Source organism: Propithecus coquereli, unplaced genomic scaffold, assembly GCF_000956105.1.
Source record: "Propithecus coquereli isolate 6110/MARCELLA unplaced genomic scaffold, Pcoq_1.0 Scaffold41, whole genome shotgun sequence".
NCBI lineage: Eukaryota > Metazoa > Chordata > Mammalia > Primates > Indriidae > Propithecus > Propithecus coquereli.
The window spans coordinates 2,556,565-2,578,150 of NW_012149841.1; positions in this window are offsets into that span (position 1 = coordinate 2,556,565).

A 21,586-nucleotide genomic window follows, 5' to 3' on the forward strand; every position below is an offset into this window, starting at 1 on the left:
AGTGCTCATGTGATGATATCTGTATCTGGGGCTGAGAAGAGGGAAAAATAGCCCTAAATTAAAAATGATCATATGATCACACAGTACCCTCTGCCCAGCTCCTTGACTGGTGTCCCCCATACAAGGTGCCCCTGGACTGGCTTAGAAGGTCTTCATCATTCTGAATAAAGATAGAAGAAGAAAGGACCCTTGAGAGGGCTTAGATTTTGCTTGGTCCCTTCTTTGGTCTTCTACTGCATATCAGGATACTTCTCTAGGTTCAGTTAATGGCTACATTCCTTATTTGCTTTTAATTTGGGTAACTTATTTCCTTGCTGTGAGCCTCAGTTCTCTTACCTCTAAAATGAGGATAATATCTATCCTGCCTGCCTTGCAGGATTCATGAAAATTAGTTGAAATAATATATGTGAGTTTTGTAACATTTAATGTTATGTTGAAACAAAGTGACATTATTATTAGATGAAATGAGATGGCAAAGAGAAAGAATGAAGGCAGGGATTCCTATCCAGTTCAATAAACATTTGTGAAATGCCTCTGTATGTTAAGCACCATGAAAAGGCTCCTTAGAGGAGACAAAGGTAAGTAAGGTGCAGTTCCTACATGTCTGTCTGCCCATCTGCCTTTCAAAGGTAGAACATATTGTCTCATAATGGGCATAAACAAAGTACTACGAGAGATTAAAACAGGAAAGGTTGTAAATCAGAAAGTTTTTATGGAAAAGATTGAAGTGGATCTTGAAGATACATAGACTTTGATAAGCAGATAAGGGAGAAAGGGAAGTCTAGGAAGAGGAGAAACAGAAATGAAGAAAGATAGGTGGGTGTGTTTCAAGCACACTGAATTGTTCAGTTTGGCTAGAGCACAGGAAAAGTAGCAGGGAAACAGTATTGGAAAGGCAGGTTTGCAATATTGCGAAGGCCTCGAATGTCAGAGTGAAAAGGTGGCACACTCTTTGCTGAAGAAGGGGAGCCAATGAAAGTCTTTTAGCAGAAGAGTGATGTGAGTTGTGATTCAGGGAAACCAATATGGCCACATATATAATGGCCCACATAACTGAGGATGACTCTGGATATGAGGCTGTACCAGGGTCCAAGTAAAAGATGACAAGCTCCTCAGGTCCTTGATGTCAGGAATGGTGGGAGGAGTAGGGAAAAAGTAGGTCAGGAAGGCAGAATTGACAGAATCAGGTGGCTAATTATTCAAACACAAAGATAGGTGCAAGAACTGCCTTGGTAAGTCACTGGGGCCAAGAACTGGAGGGGTTGCAGGGGAGAGAGGAAGAGCAAGGAAGCAGGATGGGCAGAGCTGACTTCAGAGTTAGGACATTTTGAACCTGTGTAGTTTCAAAGGTTATGGGGCATCAGTAGAAAAAGGAGGTATGTGTCGGAGGGGAGGGTAAGAGTATAAGGCAGCTGCAGTGGGCCCATGGGATCACAGAGTGAGTTTCACTTTGCAGTGACATGTCCAAGCAGAGAAATATGTAGCCAGCAAATTAGCAATGTGAACTAGAGAAACAACATCTGAAGGAATAGGGATGAACGAGAATTTTAATTATTATATTAATTTTATGTCCTTATAAGTATCTTTAGAAACTTAACAAGACAACAAAGAGGTTCTCTTTTTGTGTAGTTAATGGGTCTATTATCCTGAGAGTGATGTACATCCCTGAAGGAACATACCGTGAGGTGATGGGGAATGTCCTGCTATAAACAACAGATATTCTTCCTATAAAACAAACATCCAATATTTTAAACCAAAGGAGAAATCAAACAAAGAAGCCCAGCCCAGGTGCCTGAAACTTCAGAATCATGATCAAGCTGTGTGCTTTGGTTTGACTCCCAGGTCCTGCCTAGAGTAGCGACGCTGTCCCCAGGGTAAACTTACATGAAATGGATCCGATGGGACTGGGTCCCACCAGGCACCTTTCTAGCTATCCCCATTTTCTTCTGCTTTTCTCTTGAGGCTGGTCAGTTTAGGAGCCCAATTCCCCGTTTTTGGTGAGTCAAGCAAAGCCCCTTCTGATGTCCTATTCGAGGTCCCACTTCTGGCTCTAATTTATGACTTAGTCCCCATTCAGTCAGAGATTGGGGCCTGCAATATGGGAGCCAGAGTGGACAAACAGATGTTCCCTCTAAAAGTGTCTAATAACCAGAGATAAATGTGCAGAACCAGACCCTACCTCTTAGCTCATCTCTTCGCATGCTGTTTCACATTAAGAGGTCAGCTACAGAGTGCTCCATTTGTGGGCGAGATGGTTGGGTGGTCACCAACAAATAACATTCCTGGGCCTTATAAAAGTTGGTGGAGCAGAAGGGCCCTGCCCTCTTCCTCCTACAGACTGGCTCATGCCTCCCCAGGTCTGAGCAATGCTTAAGGTCAGTGATGCCCAGGGAACTAGGACTAAGCGCTGAGCCTTGTGTCCATTTAACCCCCTGAACTGACACCACCAAGGCCCAGTCTTAGTGTGACAGGGATGACTCAGGCCTTGGAGGTGGCCTGTTTCATGAGCTGCAGACCTGCATCCCCACCCTTGTTTTTAAGCTGTGACTTGGGCTGTCAGCTGTGCAGAGTGAACTCCAAACCTCACTGAGCAAAGACATCCAGAGTTTAGACCAAACAGTGGCCTGAGAAAGGAGCAGCTCAGTCAACAGCCCAGCTCCACCAGCTCCCCCTAAGCTTGCACGTGGACTCTCCATTTCTCCTTTCTTCCATCAAGCGGGCCCATCCAGCCCGGTGCCCAGGTCCTTATAGAGTAACGGAGCTCAGGACAGCTCCAGAAGACCTAGGGCCCTCATACAGCGACTAGGCTGGCTAAATCGGAGCTGGGGCCCTCAGAACATTTCCATAATCACGTGGTGCACTGGACGGTCATGAAAAGAACAATAGAGAGAGGGAAGACTGTTGCCTCACAGCTCTACTGAGCTGAGGTAGGAAAGGCCAGGGCAGCCAGTGCTTCCCTCCTCTTAAAAGAAGGCCCTGGCTCTTGGGCCCAGTTCAGACTTCACCATTCATGTGCTATGTAACCTCAGGAAAGTCACCCGAGTTTTCTAACCCTCCATTTCATCTTTAACATAGAGATTATGAAAGGATAGTTTGAGCCACTCTGAGCAGGAGTTGAAAGTGGTGCTAGAGAGAGTAAATGAGAGAGTGTGCATTGAGCCTGGCACACAGAGGACAGATAGACCGATTGTGTTGTATGGACAGCAGTCAAATGAGTGGCATACAATTACAGTTACAATTATACATACAACTACCTAGAGGAACCTCACCACAGTAGGATAGGGATTAAAAAGGCAAGTCCCAGAAGATGAAACGCAGTGTGATACTCTTGTAATAAAAGCAACTGCAATCAAACACTTTGTTTTCTAGGATTGCAGCTCTAAACAAGGTAATGATAAACTCAGGGTGCAGGACAGGTCACGTCTGGAGGGGAGAGACAGGGAAAGGGGGATGAGGACTCACAGGTAGATGCGGGCGACCCTCATGCTGGGGGGTGAGTTTATAGGTGTTTATTATGCTACTGATTGACTATATTATTTAATTATTTTTTAAAAAGCAGAAAGAGAAAAACCTGTGAGTGGCACCTATTAAGCACTTAAATTATTCTGTGCTTCCCTTCCCTCTTCCCCTAGGATTTTGGGATGAATTCACTCCCCCTTTCAAGGGAAAGCTATGACTTCAGTAGCTATTTATTAAACCCCTTCTCTGGTCCAGGCATCCTCCTGAGCATTCAGGGCAGAGACATGAACAAGGCTCTGCCACGGGAGGCTGGATGTGACCCTCGGTCTGGAGGGGCCCAAAAGAGGAGGACTCCAGGGACCCTGGGATCGCAGGGAGAGAGGTGGCAGGAGGTGACAGACCACACTCGAGAGGGAGACCCAGGTGTGAGTTCCAAGTGTGCCACTCACTAGCATGGGGTCCGGGAGAGTCACTTCGCCTCTCGGATCCTCAGCTACTTCATCTGCTGAACGGGAATTCAAGGAACGGTAACGTGCTCCAGATGAACTGCGAGACTCTGGGTCCTCCTATACTATCTGAACTTATTTATTTCCATGACTGGTTCTTCTCTGGGGAAATCCTTCAAGGCCCAGCAAAGAATGTCTCTTAGTCCTCAAAGACCTCTCTGATCTCTGCTGCAGCGAGCCCAGGCCAGGTGCCTGCCGTGATCTAATCTCCCTGGCCCATGTTGCTCCGAACTGAAATCAAGCGGGCCGGTCCAAGGCTTCCACAGAGTCCCTGTCAGTTTTCTCCAACGTTTCACCGTGTGGCTGGGTAGCCGAAGCGCTCCCTCTGGGGGGATCCCTGAGTTTGCCAAAACATTCATTCCCTTGCATGGACATGTCTGAGACAACTCGCTCAGCACCATGTGTGCTGCTGTCCCCTGACCAGCTAGCCACGAACACAAAAGTGGCACTTCTAGGCTTTTCCTCCCAGGAAAGAGTTTGGATGGGAGGAGGAAGGGGCTGAAGTCCCAAGAGGCTGACTGGGTCCTCGCTCCCCTGGCGGACTGGGCGTTTCACCCTCCTCCCCTGCACCCCGCTCCCTGGCACCGTGCCTCCCCACTCACAGGCCCCACTGTCCATGCAGGGGTGACTCCTTTTCTGTGGCAGGTCCAGATGCAAACTGGGGGTGCATGGTCTCCCCTCAGCTGTGTGTGGGGCAAAACCACAGTGCGGGGATGAGATGTACGGGCAGCCCCAGAGGCAGGGGAGAATCCAAGCAGAGCGCAGGCCAACCCCAACTCCCCTCTCGCTCTCCAGGGGCTGCCTGGCTCCTCCTCATGGGGCCACCGAGTCCTTGGGGGACGGTAGGCAATAGAATTTGAAGCAATTTTTCTGCTGCAAAAGAAAGTCACTTTTTATAAGCTGATTTCTGAGCCAATCACAGCCCTGCCTCACTTTACACACTCACTAGATCCTAGCAAGTTTGAGTATTCACTTGAATACATCAAAGAATATTTGAAATGTACAATATAAGAGAACCCGATGGCGAATATTCTTGGAAAACAAAGTTTCCTCTTACCTTGTGAACCATCCTACCTAAAATGGGTCTTCTTTGCACATTTCATGGTTTTTGATGCAGTTTGCTTAAATAGAGCTGGTACAGAGCCAGGTCCTGCGGAGGCCGTTGGAAGATGGTACGCAATTAATACACCAGGTGGCAGGAGTTACGGAAAGACTTCTAGTCCAGGAAATAACCAACCAAGAGAAATCAAGCAAGTTCCTCGGCTTGTGTGTGCAATGCATTTCCCTCACATAGGCCCCAGACTGTCACCTTGCCACTGTGACACTTACAGAGGGCAAAGGTTCCCTGACCCGGGTTCCACTCTCACCTCTGATGCAGGCTGCACCTGCCCCTTAGAACACGCCATGCTGTGCTCCCCACTCCCAGGCCTGGCTCCATCCCTTCTCCACCAGCCACAGCATCCCCTGACTCCAGGAAATATTCAGGCCTCTCTCAATCCCACCTCCTCCAGGAAGTTCACCAGGCAAGCCATGTGAACACTCTGGTCTGCAGGCCCTCTCCTCAGCTTGGGGCTGAGGGTCCTCTGCTGCGGGGACAGGACTCGGTTGTGCTCCCCCTGGAAGGTACAATGGTACACTCCAGCCCTGGAGGTGGCCCTGCTGAGGGACCACTGCAATTCAGTGGAACTGCAAACACGGTCAGGTTTCCTCTTCAGTGTCTCTTCTAATTGAGCTGCAGTGGAAAGAGTAGGGCAGGTGGTAAAAGAGCCCAGACTTGGGGATCTGCAGACCTACGTCCTAGGCCCAGTTCTGCCTCAGGAGTACCCAGTCCCGTCACCTCCCTGAGCCTCGGTCTCTTCATCTTGCAAAGTATCCCCCTCACAGGAGCACCTGGTGAACTCTTAGGGCAATGCACACCCAGAGCCTCACGCACTGCCCAGCACACAGCAGGTGCTCGGTACAGGTTTGTCGAGTGCTCGGATTATGGTCAGGAGTCCATGCATTCCCTAGCTGAGTAGTCACAGCCCCAGGGCTGTGCCCCAGGCCAGCTGGGCTTTGACTCAGAGACCAGCCCGCTCACCCCCTTGTCCAACACAGGCAGCTCCCTGCACTACCTTGTTTCTTGCAGAAACTTTCTCTTGCTGGACAGAACACACGCTTCCCGTCAGCTTTTATTTCTGTGATGGCTTGCTTACGAGCAGGGCATTCTGTTCTTGGAATTTCTTGTTAAAATATTTCATTTAATTAAGTTTTTACAACCAGCTCTGCTTTGTGTCTGTCAGAAGGTAGGGGCCAGTGCAGCCGTACCCTCAGCTCTCTGGGAGGCCAGGCGCAGAGCCTCCAGGGACAGCTGAGCCTGGGCCTTGAGGCTGCAGACCCCTTAGGTCTCCATGCATTCTCGTCCACCCCTGAAGAGATGGGTGTGTCAGACAGGGGTCCCCACAGCAGGCCCTGCTGGAGACCGAGGCGCCACCAGAAATGCTGCCTTAGCCCTCTCCGGTGGAAGTCTCTCTCAGCTCAGGAACCGCCCTACGTCTGAGCCCCAAACACAGCCCAGAGCAAGAGTGCTGTGGACGATCACAGACACCTCTTAGCATTCTCAGAAACTCCACGCAGGAGCCACACCTTGCCCCATTCCTTTCTGGAACCCCTCCTCACTTCATTCCCCTGGGCTGTTCAAGCCTTACTCGGCCCTCCTGCCCAGGAGCCCTCCCTGTCCCCCAGCTGGACTTGCCATCCCGCTCCAGCCATGCTCCACGTGAAAAGTATACCCCCGCCCGACCCCTTAATCCCACCACCTTCTCACCCCCAACCTTTGCACAGACTCAGACCACAGCTGGGCCACCTGTGTCCTCCACAAGCTGCTCAGGGCCTTGCTAGGGAGGCCCTGGGAGATGCTGAACCCAACTGAGCATGTTTTTCTTTTTCCCACAGAGCCCAGCTGCCACCTGTCAGGAATCTGTGGTCAGGGATGGAACAGAAAGTGCCCTTCTGCCCTCTTTGTCCTTTAAGAGGTTACAGGTTCTGTGTGCCTCACAGGCAGAACATAAGGCTACTCAGAACAGGGGATCGGGCGGGGGGCCCAGATGAGCAGGTGGGTTTGCACAGGGTGTTCTCAGCAGGGATGTGGCTGCACTCGACACCCAGCACAGAGCCTGGCAAATTCTCTTTGCCTAGCAAACACAGCAGCACTTCCTTGTGAGTCTCCCAGTCCTTCTGGAAAGCCCCAGACCCACACCGATGGGGCTTGGGAGATGGGCTACTCCTACGCTCTGCAAGGTTTGCCACCCATCCAAGGCTGTCCCCCAGCCTGTCACAGGGTGGCACTGGAGCCTGAGCTCTGCCTCTGTGGGCTCCTTCCTCCCAGCGGGTGGTCTCCTGACCCCACCCTGTACCTGGCCTAAGGGAACCACCGTGGCCCCTGGATAATTCCAGGCTCCTTGAGGTGTTGCTAAGAGGCCGGCTGCCACCTGTCAGGAATTTGCGGTCAGGGATGTGGCAGAATGCGCTGTTTTCCCACACTCGTATTTTAAAAGGTTACAGACCATGTGTGCATAATAGGCAGAACATTAGGTCACTTGTCTCACTTAGAACAATAATCCGTTTTGCTAGGGGTCAGGTTGACACAAAGAATCTGTCCAGACCAGGTCTCTTGATGGGACTTAGCCCTCCCCTCAAACTAATGAAATTTTCAACTCGTGGGTACTTGAGTTAATAAAGTGTGCCACACATCTGCTGGCAGAAGAAAGCCCTGGGGTTCAATTTTGAGATCACTGACATAATGTTTGAGTGGCTTCCCGCTGGTGCCCGGCGGGACACCAAATTAAGGAAAGCTGCACAATGAACGTGTGAGAAAAAACATTAGTGTATAAACACAGAGGCCAAGGATCCCCGCGTGGAGCGTGAGCGAGGGGAGGCCATGGAATTACGGAGGGAGGGTCGGTGGGGGCTACCGCTGGGATTTCACACCAGTGGCCCACAGGTAGTGAATTATTTTAAAGGAAATTGGCACCAACATGATCTTAGGTCAAAAAGATGAAAAAAGTGAAAAGAGCATATTTTCTATGGCTGTTGAGTTAAGCACTAAAGTATCATGTGAATGGTTCTGAAAAATGTAAAGCTGGAGGCAAAAGTGTAAGACAGCCCCGGGAGAGGTTAAGGTCCCAGCCTGTAGACCCCTGAGAATCGGCCCTTCTGCCCCCCCCCACTGCCGCCCCCCGGCTGAGGTCAGTGCAGACCGGGGCTGGGCCGGTGCTGTCCCCTCCCCAGGAGCTGAGAGCAAGGGGTGCCCATCAGGGCTGAGACCTCCCCCGGGCACTCCCCTGCTGCAGCGCCACCAGGACAGTCCCACGTCCCCCAGACACGAGTCCAGAGATCTTTGGGGGCTGGCAGAAGCCACACCTAACTCCTCCAAGCTCGGCCAGTCTTCTGCCCAGGTGGGCACTGCTGGGACACTAAGTCAGGGTGGGGAGACACCTGGTTACTCACTTGTTCTTTAGTTCCCTCAATGCGTCTACCTGAAGTGTCTGTCGTGTGCTTCGGGGGCCCGCCTCGTGGGGCACACGGAGGGGCTGGATGAGCACACATGAATAAGGAACGAGCCAGACTCTGCCCTCTGCCCATCCCCGCACGCGCCATGGGCTCTGCAGCCAGCACCGGCAGGCAGGTGCCTGTGCCCTCGTGTGGCAGCCAGCCCTCCTGACCCCTGAGGAAAAGCACTCCGCAAATGTGGCTCCCAGGGCTTTGCCAGCCACCCCTGACCCCTTCCCTTCCCTTTCCCAGTGACATGCCACCTTTTTGCCCCCTGTTCTCCCTGACAAAATTCCCAGAGTCCTCCTCTGGGGGCGCCCTCTCTGAACCTCAGCCCACTAACCCGCAGGGACCTCCCTCTGCTCTGAGCCATCAGCTCTCTCTCCTCCTGTTGCCCCGGCCTGTGCACCCCCTGGGCTGGGCCTCAGGTCCCCTCCATAGCCCACAACAGGAGTTCATCCAAACCTGTTGGTCAACTCTGGAGCTCCAGGGGTGCCAGGAAGCCCACCCTCCAAGGGAAGGCTGTGCTCCCCTCCTGTCTCTTTCTCAGTGAGAATTTGGCAAGTGAGGGAGCAGAGGCAGGGCAAGGGGGGGCCGGTCCCCATGCGGGGGTCACGCCGTGATTAATGGCACCCCCAGCGTTCCCCAGAGGCTCCAGGCAACTGCGCCACCGCCGGTGGTGGAATGCAGTGCCAGCAGCCAGGCCGTCCTCGAAGCTCCCGGGCTGCTCTCTTCGCCTGGAGAAATGTCCACGCTCACAATTTCCCAGCATTCGGCCCAGATCTCACCAAAGGGAAAGAAGAGACTTTGTCCTTCCGTCCCAGCCTCCAACTGAGGATGCAGAAAGAACAGTCTCCAGGCCCGGCTGCCTGAGTTTTAATTCCAGCTCTCTCTTGCTCTGGCGGTGTCAGGATGGGACCTCGGGCAGGTTACTGAGCTGTTCTGCACCTCCATTTCTGCATTGACAAGATTGCATAATAACTGTACCTACCTCAGAGGGTGTTTGTGAAGATTATAGCTTATATGGGTACATCGCCGAGAGTCATGTATGACAAAATGAAAATGCTGTTTAAGGGCTTGGTGTTGTTACTACCTGATGATCTGCCTCCAGACACTTGCTATCCCCTGAGGACCAACCAAATACCTCAGGAGCCATCAGCTTCTACCTCCCTTGCCACCCCTCAAAGTCACAATGGGTTTCTGTAATGTTTAACACCCCGTCCTAGGAAGATTTGTGCCTTGAGTTTCTGTCTTGCCACTAACTTAAAGGCAGCATCTATGCAGGTCTCAAAATGTGGAGAGGTTTCTCAGGTGAGCAGGCCATGGACAAGCTAGCCAAGCAGTCAACCCATCCACCGGGGAAGGAGCTCGGTGACGCTCTCCTCCCTCCTCCCCTCCTCCCTCCTCTCCTCTTCCTAGAGTCACTAGGAGCCCTGGTTCCACCGAGGGTGTCTGCCAGAGCACACGTCATCATACAAGTCTATCAGAAGTAGTGAAAGGTACACGCAGCATAAATGTCTCACCAAATCCCGAAGTCAGTGTAGAGTCCAGGACTCAGCACTGTGGGGAAGGCCCATCCCCTGCTGGAGTCTTCTTATGCCTCAGTGGGCCCCTCAGGTCTCACATACAGTCCCAGGGAGCCTGAGGTCAGTCCCCCAACCCACCCCCACAGAACACAGCAATCTCGTCTGTGCATTGAAACAGCTGAACCAAGTGGTCCTAAAGGCCCTCAGATTCTGGCAGAGTGCAGAGGTACTCTCTATACCATCATCATCATCACCACCATCATCATCATCACCAGAACTCATCCGCAGATCACTTAGTGCAAGACAGCGCTAAAGATGCTACCACAAATGCACAGTAACATCTTGTGGTCTTTATTTCACAGGTGGGGAAACTGAGATTCAGAGAAGTTAAGTAGCTTCACTTCTACGACTTATAAACAGCCAACTGGTCATAAAATCCAGATTCGTGTGGCCACCAAAACTGTACCTGGAGCCATTTACTGTGCCATTTTCATACTAAAACTGATGACACCAGTAATATGAACGACTTCCACGAGCCAGGCACACTGCAGGGGTGCTAGCTCATTCCGTCCTTACACCAGCCTTACGTAAAGGTGGGTACAGCCATCCCAATTTTTCAGGGGGATTAAATAACTTGTCTGGAGCCAACAGAGTACTCTAACATGTAAATCCAATCTTGTCACTCCTTTCGTTGAAAATTGCACCCACCTTCACCGGAACGTATTTTCCTAATTACTCACCCCAAGCTGACTTTTGGCAACAGAACAACTGATGTTCTTCCCATCAGCACAAGGAAGGACATACCAGCCACTAAAATACTGAAATACATTTGGATCAATTGGTACATAGGGGCTTCCCCAAACTCCCCAAACATATCCCCCCATACAGAAGTCATTCTAGCCCCTCCCATGGGACCCTCTGGGCCTCCCGTGACTCCAGCCAATACTGAGTCACTGGCTGTCCATTCTGATTGGTCAGTGACTGTGGCAGGCTGGGTGTTAAATGTCCTGAGTATTGCCACTTGGTGACGGCAACTTAAGCATATACCATATGCACAGGCATGTAGATGCACATGTTACATTGACTTCTGGCCCTACACATGCACGCATGGGACACACAAATGCAGAAATGCTTATGTACAGACACAGGCTTGTGCATACACGCACACACACACGCAGATGCACATATCTACATGAATGTACGCATGCACGCACACACACGAAGGGATGCACCCCACACATGCATACTCCCAGCTCATCCTCCCTCTTGGTGCCTCCTGGCAGCTGCCAGAGACACCCCGTTCCAGGCTCACTGTCAGCCTCTGCCCCTGAAATTCTCTCTTTCCCGCTCCCTGGCACCCTCTTAGCTGCTCCCGTGAGAGCAAGGGCTGTGCCCGCTGAGCCCTGGAAGCAGAGAGGAGCTCAGCTGTGTGGTCGGATGGCTGGTCCTTGAGAGGGGGCCAAGAGCAAGTCCTTGCCACCTGCCTGGAGTGCCCCACACAGGACTGGCACACACTGGTGCTCTGCTTGATAGACGTCATCTCAACTGGAAGAGAAAGTGCCAGCCACAGGCAGGCAGGGGGGATTCCAGCAGAGCTCCTGGCAAGCCCACACATTCAGCCTCTCATCAGAAAGGAAATGAGGAGTCTTCTGGGATCAGGACACCCCTCAGCTGGCCTGCTGCTCTCCATGGGGTGCTCCAAGACACCCAGGGAGGGTGGGCTTCCCAGGACAGCTATAGAACTTCCCACCAAAACTGCATCACAGCACTGTGCTCTCAAATAATCTGTGCACATCAGCCCTTAGCACACATGGGGACGCCCTAGGCCCTGCTTCCTGCTCCAGCCAGTGTCACCTGTTGCTAAGAGACAGGCACAGAAGGGGAGATGGGCATATTCTTTCATTCGATAAACATTTCATGAGCACCTACTATGTGCCAGGTGCTCTTTTGGGTAAACAGGAGAGAACAAAACAAACACAAATCTCTTAATTCTGCCTGGAGGAGCTCTGCCTACAGAGCAGTCCCCTTATCTCACAGTGAAATTATGGCCGTCAGCCTCTGTGACTTCTGGTGGACCAATAGCAAGGCATGTGGGGCCTCGGAACTGCTCACATCCCTCCCATCTTGGACCGTTTATCAGAGTAACTTACAGAGACTCTGATGTCATTGCCAGGAGAGCAGCTGAGCCTCCAAGGACAGGCCTGCAGTGTCTGAGTGCGGTGGCCGCACAGCAGTCTTGGTCTCTGCTGCAGAAAGCATACCCTCCCCCACACAGGCCCCAGGCTTGAGTTTCTCCAAGGAGTGTCACCCCACCCGAAGAACTCCATCCGAAGGCCTGTCTGGGACCCCGCCTGCTGGGGAAATTCACTTTCAGCTGCGCACATGTTGTCTCTGTTTCATTCCACGTAGGGGCCCCTGGGAACTCCAGAGGTGACACTGATGAATGGAAGGCACAGGGCCTGACTGCCAAGACCAACAGGGCTGTTTGGAAACCCTTGCAGCGAAATTTCCATGCTTCGCGAGCCATGCACCAGAGCAGCCACCCCGCACCAAGCCACTCCCCACTGGGGCCACCCACCTGCCCGCAGCCTGAGAAGACTCTGCCCCACCTGCATGCGGGGACCACGCCTCACAGCACCTGCGCACCCAGCACAGAACTGGGCACAGGAGAAATGGCCCGGTTAACTTACTGACTTTGCTTGCCTCCAGAAGCATCCACTCATCGAAGGCAGGGTCTCTGCTTTGGGCCCTTTCCTGTGCATCCAGGCGTCCTGCCCATCTCCCGTCCCCTGCCACACCGGGGAGTGTGAAGTAGGAGGGCCCGGACAGGTGCACTTTCGCCCAGCTCTGTGGGCCATGCAGGCTTCCTAAGTCAGCGCATGTGGCAGAGCTCCCGGGGCCACAACCCAAGCTGCACACGAGCTGCATGCTCTCTCTTCCCAACCCTCCTTCGTACTCCTCAGCAAGGGGAGCTGGCTGACTCAGGGCAGGCTCCGCAGAGAGAAGCCCAGCCCACCAGTCCTGGGATGCAGGGCGCTCCTCCCCTGCCCCTCTGTGGGCACTTGCCCCAGGCCCCAGCCTACTGATAGGCCTGGTGCGCTGGCCATAGGCTCTTCCCCAGCAATGCAGCTGCCTCCTCGGTGGCTGCTGGAACACGAGGGCTGGCTAAGGCCACACTCCCTGCATGCGGTTTTGTGTGTGGCGGGAACTGTGCTTCCTGAAAAGTGCCTTCAGCCCCTCCAAGCCACACAGGACACGAGCCTTAAGGCAGGATCTGTCCTCAGACTGTGCCCACCTCTGCTTTTTTGTCTAGAAGCCTTTCCTCTTGTCCCGCTGGGTGTGATCCGGTCCCCGCACATGTCCCTCCTGACTTCAATATTCATCTCATCAAGGATGGGACTCACCGGCACAGGCTTCTCTGCAGCGACTCACGTGCTCCAAATTCCTGACATGCCTGGTGTCCCAGCTCGCACGCAGCTCCTCAGTCCCCGAACCCAGCAGGTCTGAACCCCAGGAACCAAAGCCACTCCGTTCCTCCACAAATGCAGGCGCTCATTCTCCTGACCTCTGGCCCCATGGGGAGGGTGACCAGTGACCCTCCCACCTAGAACAGACCCTGAAAAGCTGAAGTTGCTGAGCATGAAGCCAGGTCCTCTGAGCTGCTTGCACACCCAGGTCCTGGGGCCTGTCTGGGCTCACACTCCACTAGCCTTTGCCTTCACAGGCTAAGTACTCAACTTGCCCAATTAATCAGAAACTATAAAACCGGCCTGAGAATGAGCTCCAGCCAGCTGTGGTCATGTACATCCTTGGTCAGCCATTTCAGAACTGGGTCCTTGCGTGGGGCGGCCCTGGAATCTCCTGCTGCCTGCTGGACGCACCTGAGGTACCAGGATCCTAGGGCTCCCATAACAAGCTCCACAGACGGGTGGCTTCAGCAACAGAGACTTTTTGTCTCACAGTTCTAAGGCCCAGAAGTCCAAGATCAAGGTGCTGGTGATGGGGGTGGTCCCTTTTGAGGACTGTGAGGAAAGATGTGTTCCAGGGCTCTCCTTTCCCTTCTGGTGGTTGCAACAATTCCTCCTGGTGCTATTCCCTAAAGTGTAGAAGCATCACCCCGATCTCTGCCTTCATCTCCACGTGGTATTCTCCATACATGCCTGTGTCTAAATTTCTGCTTTTTTTAAAGGAACCAATCATATTAGGTTAGGACTCACCCTAATGACCTCACCTTTACTAATTACATCCACAAAGACCCTATTTCCAAACAAGGTCACATGCACAGGTGCTGGGGGTAAGGACTTCAGTGTAGGAGTTTATGGGGACACAGATCAACCCGGAACACCTTGCCCACATCCAGCCTCTCTCCAACAGACCCCATGCTGTGCTGCTCTGCCTCTCAAGAGGACTGTGTTTTCAGAGGATGAGAGACTTCTCATCCAGCCTCGAGCTCCATCCTTCCCCCAGACCATGGATGGTCCTCTGCCTGCCTTACTCATGCCTTTCTGGTGCTCTGCCATGAGCAAGTCCATCCCAGGCCCACTCAGCAAGCCAACTGGGACATGCAGGTCACACCCAGCACTTCTCCGGCTGAAAGGGAGTCATGTGGCAGCAAAGCAGCCCCTTAGCCCAAACTCTACCACGTGCTTTCCACTTGTCTTTCTTTACGAAGTCAGGAGGAGGAGGCAGGACAGCAAAGTCTGGAATGTTTGGGATTTATCTCCTGTTTAAATGTGGGGCCGGTTCGGAAAATGTTGTTAAAAATAACAATTTCAGAAAGATCCTTTGGTGCTTCCTTTATCCCTTTCTCTTCCACAACACAGTAGGAGAAGGGCCTCCGCAGGAGGCCTGAGAAGACTGTAGCGTAGTTGCTGTGTGTGCAGGCCAGGAGTTAGACAGCCTGCTCCACCGTGTAGCTGACTTGGTCACTTTGGGAGCTTCCTGAGACTCTAAGTGTCAGTTTCTTCATCTGTAAAAGAGGGATTGCTATAGTAACTATCCCATAAAATCGTTGTCGGCGTGAGTGCAGTAACTGGCGCACCACAAACGCTCAACAAGCTGTCACCTTATTGGTATCGTTAGGACACTGAGGAACTGGGCCTGGGTCCCTGGGCATTGGTGAGAATGGAGGATGCTGTGTCCCTGCCTGAGGACACCACCACTCAACAGCTGTAGGAAAAGAAATGACATTCATCCTTGACTTCTGGAATGGGCCTCGTTCTGGACATTCTCTGGGGTTTGAAATAATGGGGGACACTCCCTCCTGCCCCCTGCCCATGGGTTCCTTCCCAGAGCACAATGGCTGTTGGCTCTGCTTCCTCCAAAGCTCTATGGTTTGGTCCCATGCCAGGAAGGGCCACCCCAGGGGCCTGCTCAGGAGATGGAGGACTCCAGAGAGCTCGGTGCTCAGAAAGCACTGCACCAGGAGTCTGTATGACTCTGGCTTGTTTTGTGACCTTGTGCAAGTCATAGCCAAGGGATTTTAGGCTCAAAATAATTTACAGGATGGCTTAACCTCTCTGAGAGCAAAGAAGAATCACAGTCCCTGTGTCCCAGGATTGTCGTGGTGCTTCTGTAAGATGCCAACACTGTGTCATCCACATGCTCTCTTCCCGCCCTCCCTCTACCCTGGGAAACAAGCAATAGAAACTATTGCTCCGGACAGAAAGAAGGGCGAGCAGGGGAGCAGGGGCTCTTGCTTCACCAGAATGGGAAACAGAACTGAACCAGCACCTGCCTAATCCTCCATGTGGTCCCTTTTGTCCAAAGTGAAGTCCAGGCCCTGAGAATTCAAGAATGTGCCTCACAGGCATCCCAAGACCCCAGCTCCTTATTAAACATTTCCATACTCATTTGGGCACAATCAGAATTTTAAAATCATCTTTCTAGCATCAATTTATGGGGGCAAGATCATTTCCAGATGTGATTCAGCATACCAAAAAAAAAGTGCACTCATTGATTAACAAATGATTTCTAGATGGAGAATACATGTGACTAACAATCGCTGGTTGAAACTTGCATCAAATTCTGTTGGAGTGGTAGAGAAGCCAGGGTCTCCCTGGCCTACTCTGTCTCTTTTCAGCAGAGATCTGCGCATCTGTTTCTGACAAGATCAAACAGGAGCTGGAGAAAGAGCTTTAGCCTGTACCAGATTCTCTCCCTGATCCCTTTTGTGGGTGATTTCCCACAACCCCCATCCTGTGAGCCAAGAGCGAGAGTAAATCTCACAAGGGGAAAGAATTCATAGCTGCCAACTCAAAGACAGCTATCCAGTCCATACGCTGCAGCAAACTGCCCGTGTGACCTTCAGCAAGATACCTCACCTGTCTGTTCTAATTGTTATTCATTTACTTGACTGCTCGACATACATATCTAAATCACTTACTGGACGCTAGTTCTTGGTCAACCTGTGCTGTGCGTGCCCCTGTCTGTGGAAGACATTGCTAATTGATGGTTGCTCAACTTTCCCAAAGACTCTTCACCAGGTGCACTAGGCTCCCACTAAAAATCTACTCCTGTCCCAGGGATTCAAATCTGGGTAAGACTTGGCTCCCTCAGCCAAGCTGGCAATTCAGCAAAGGAGACAGATCCAGCAGATCCAGGCGCACCTACCAAGAAGGCAGCACGAAAGCAAAGCCACGAGTGGACTCAAGATTCCAGAACGGGAGGAATTGGGCTTGGCATTTGGGCCCCAGTATAGAAACTTACCTAATCAAAGAGGAATGTTCCCATCCTGGAAAGAAAATAAGAAGAACTTGGGAGAATGATCCAGAGCCAGTCAAAGCCACTAGATCTTTAGTTCTAGCCACACTTAGCAGCAGCAGCAGACTCTTGTCCACGTAGGAACCATTTTGCTGCTTTTCTTGGCCTTTCAGAGCCCCCGCAGTTTCCCTGGATGCTCCACATTCCATTGGTTAATTGGTTTGTTCCTTCTACTCTGTGCACAGCAGAGATCATGTGACATTTGCGTTATTCTCGACCCCTCTTTCAAAGGGTATCAATTCCTCCAACGCTCATAAGTGCCTCTCAGTTCCTGCGCGTTTCACGGGGCCACTGGAAGGGCAGATGCGCCTATCAAAAAGGAAAATGTCTGCATTTGGGCTTCAACCAAGCCACAACTTAATTTCCTCCTCTGGCTGTACTTCTTGAGAAGTAAATAAGAAAAAGGGAGCTGGGGTGACTGTCTCTGATAAACAGGCCACGTTCTGTAGTTGGACAAACAAGGTGCTTGGCTGGAAGTGAAATGTTCTTTGGCTGGCATCTCCAAAACGTGACAGATTCTTCCCAGATGCTCTTGAAAGCATGCAGCTAGCTTTCCCTGCCTCTGTGCACTGCCCACTCCAGAATTAGGCAGAGAGCAAATGTAGCACCAGTGATGCTGACAGTAATAAAGCGAATGTTCTCTGAGCACATGCTGGGTAGCAGTCTGGGGAGCAGTATTTTGCCTACATTTTCTTCATTTAATCTTTACTGCAACTCCGTGAAGTAGGTATGATTAATATTATCCCCATTTGACGAATGAGAAAACTGAAGTTCAATGAGGTTCAATAAATTGCTCAAAGACACACAGCTAGTAAGTGGGGAAGCAAGGATTGGAACACAAGATTAACTCCAAAATCTGTGGTCTTAATTGCTCCAGGCTGAGCCCATGGACTCCCCCTCCATCTCCATCCCTCTGCTGTCCACCCCACGTCCAGAGGCCCCTGGCTTGAGCACGTCACCATAACAGTGGGCATTTATTTGGGCCACAGCAACTCCAAGATGCTCAACAAATCAGAACCGCTTTTTGTCCTTCTTTCAGGAAATTTTGGGTCTGTGTTCCACAGGTGGGGCCTCTGCCTGGCCAGGAAAACAGAGGGGCTTGAGTGTCAGGCCTCTGCCTCAACAGAGTTGTCACAGCTCTGGTGGAGGGACAAGAATGTTTCTGATCAGCATGGAGCAGGCCGAGAGGGGATATGTGGCTAGTTACTGCCTCACGGTGGGAAGGAAATGCAGTGTGAAGGCTAAACCACAGACAATGGACAAAGTGTCACTTTCACAGCCAAAAGCTCATTTTAGGCAGAGTGGAAATTCGGTATTTAACATACCCCTTTATCACAGCTTGGGATGAGGACTTTCAAATACAAATATAAGATAACCATGCACAGAAATTTGTTGCAGGTCTCATTTAATGACTCATTTTCACCCTCCAGACAGATGCGTTACCACTGACAGGCACTCCCAGCCAGAGTCCCTTACAGCTTCTGCTACCTCTCCAGGGCCCTGAGGAGTGGCCCTGGCCAGGCAGGAGATGGGGCTGGCATCTGTGCAGGGGCTTCCAGGCTGGGTGCCCAAGAACTTCCAAGCTAGGAGAATAGCTGCCACCTCATTATTGTCACCTCAACTGGATGACTTTTCCAGGGGACAATCAGCTTCTCAATGTGCCATTGTGGAGCATCTGTGGGAGAAAGAGGTTCCCTTCTCTTCTGGGTACCAGTTCAGCCCTGAGAATGTTTTCTGAGTAAAACAGGATTCCTTTGGTACAGGGTAGAGTTCCTCCTGGACAGTCTTTGGAAGGTCATAGGCTCAACCTTCCCTCTGAGTTACCTTGGTCTTGGGCACCACCCAGGTCCCAGAGAATAATCCCAGTGACCTGTGACCCTGGATTCCCATCCTGGAAAGTCACTGGATTCCAAGCCACTAAGACTCTCCCCACCTCCTCTGGGGCCCGGACACTCACATGCTCTCTTTTATAGTTGTAGAACCCGCCCTGCTTTTGTTTCCTCTAATATTTCGCTCTGCTTCTTGGACTTCTTCCTTGTGGTTACCCTCTTGCCTCCGAATTAGCCTTGAAACTAGGGTTTTCCCAACTATTAGCTCTGCTTCCAGCCAAACTTCAGATGGCCTCAGTGAGCGGAGCTCTGCTGGAGGATCCCAAAGCAAACTGGCTCTTTCCATCTCAACAGTCTCTTCTCAGGAGCTTGGAGCGAGTTTTCTGGGGCAGCACTGGAGGAAACCATGTGGCTTGATTCTCTCCCCACCCACAGTGAGTGATCTCTGTCTAACCTTTTCTCTGAAGAGTGTGCATGCCTGCATCCCAGGATCCCGTCTGTCCCAGGTGTCTGCCCCAGAGAGCCTGCCCCTATATTCCCATGTCCCTTGGAGGGGAGCGTGCATGAAGCTGCAGAACCCCCATGAATTTCACTGACACTATTCACCTATTTCCGGAGTGTGTCAAACTCAGTGAATCTCAAATCAACTTTCCCATCTCTCCTGTTTGCAAGGTGGGCCCTGTAGCTTCCTGACCTATACTTTCTTTCCAGAGGGGAAGATTCTGGAAGCTCATTCTATCTGATACCACAGGGAGCTGCTGGACCAACCTCTGCTGCTTCTGTTCCTGAAGGAGGACGAGGGCAGGGGAGAGAAGGCCGACCTGCAGACAACACGTCCTCTGTGTTAATGTGTTAATTGGCCCTCCAGTGAGGGGCCAGCCCCAGAAGGAGGGTTCATGGAGCCCACGGTGGTGACAACCCTGATGTTACAGCAACACTGAGTGATGGTGGGGATAATGACACAGGTGGTGGTGGCCATGGGGACAACAGGTATATAGGTGCTGGCAGAAAGCAAGCCTTCGATAACTACCTGTGGACGGACCTCCTGACTTAAACACACAAGGCAGCAGCAGCGAAACCATTTGGAACAGGTGCTTAGCTCGCTGGTCCTTGCTGGCATTGCCTGATTTCCAGGCACTTCCTGGATTAAATCAGGCTTGAAATGAAGATTCTTCATTCAGAGCAGCCCCTTGGGAGGAAACATGAACTCCGAAATGCATTTTTGGAGGATATGTTAAAGCTTCTTTTAACATCCCAGTTGAAAGAGAAAAATGAAAGTTACAGACTGCTCCATATTTTACATTACACTGATGCTAACACAAGTTTGGCCAGCAGAGGTAGCGGGACCCTCTGAGGAGGGCTGGAGGGGATTATTTCCCCACGTGTCCTCATAACAGAGGGTACTGTGCAAGTGGCCACTTTGCGGCCCCCAGCACGTCTCCCACTGCTGCCCTAAACGTGTGGCAGCATGCTGGCCAAGTCACATGGTTAGATCACGACGGTGTCCTGACATAGGAATGTTTTCACCATTTCCCACCATTTCTTTGCTTGTAAAGCAAGGGATATCTGCAGGGGATGGAAGAAGGGGATGCGGTGAAACCATTCATTAAGCAGGCCCTTTCCACCTTGCCTTGATTCTGAGATCTTCAAGCTCAATGTTGAGAACATTTGGCAGAAATGTTTTAAAGGCTGCTATTTTATAAATTGGTGATGGTCTTTTGTCAGTTCAGATGACAACACTGGTCAATCTTATGCCTTTGCTGAAAATATGGGAAATGAAACTACACCTGCTCAGATAACCATAATTCAGCAGCCAAGAGCCACGGAGCAAGCTTGGGAAGGTTCTCTGAGCAGCCAAGGACCACCTGGCTCCGCCGGCCCAGCCTCAGCTCCCCAGCGCCTTCACTCCCCTCATCCACACCAGGGCAGAGCCAACTCCCAGACCTATCAGTCCTGAAAACTCCTATTTCACGTGTCCTAGTCTGTGCTCCTGCTGCTCCTACCGAGCTGCCGGTGACCCTTCAAAACCCGGCTGTCATGACACCTCCTTGTCTGCCCATATGGCCCCTCTCTTCATTAATCTGTGACTCCCAAGCACACAATGTTAGGTCACACATTTCACGTTGCACTGTAATTATCTGTTCATGTGCTGGTCTCCTGTGCCAGATTTTATGTGGGGAGAGCAGAGGCCATGACTTCAACATTGCAGCTGCCAGAGCCCAGCACAGACAAGTTCAAGTGAACATGTCTTCATTTGTTCAATTACTGTGTCTTAATCAATGCTATCAAGACTGCCAGTAATAAAAGAACTCCACTCGAAATGGCCTAAGTCAAAAGGGAGGTTCATTGGAAGGTTGGAAGGTGTCTCGTGGCGTCAAAGGGCAGAAGTGTAGCCTGGCCTCCAAGAAACCCAGCTGGAATGGGGAATGCCCATGGAAACCAGGCCCCAGCTCCCTCCTGCTCTCCTCCCTTCTCTGCATATGTGAGGAGGCTGTGACCACAGGGTGCTCTGTACTAGAGTTGCAGGTTCCCTGCACATTAAACCCACCGTCAAAATTCCAAACGTGGAGCAGAGACGCGCTCACCAGGGAAGACACTGGCTCCAAAAGTCAAGGTTTTCCAACTGAGGAGGTGTGTGTGCCACCGCTGGGAGATGAGGCCTTGGCACAGAGGGAGGGGCGGAGTAACAAGATCAAACAGAAAGACAGAGAGAAAGAGATGAGAACCGGTTTTTATTTGTACCTGGCCTGGAAACACACCTCCTCCTTGCCGCCCATTTCAGCCTCGACCTCCCTAAAAGGGCCTTTTCCATTCCCACTTTCTTTGCAAGAAACAGAAGCCCAGAAGAGGGGAGAGAACTTCCAGTCTCCCACCACTGTTCAGTGGCCAAGTGGGGCTGCTTCACTCTGCTGGGGGGCTGCAGAGTAAGCCACACGTTGTGTCCCCACCCCCAGGAGAATTGCATGTTAACCCT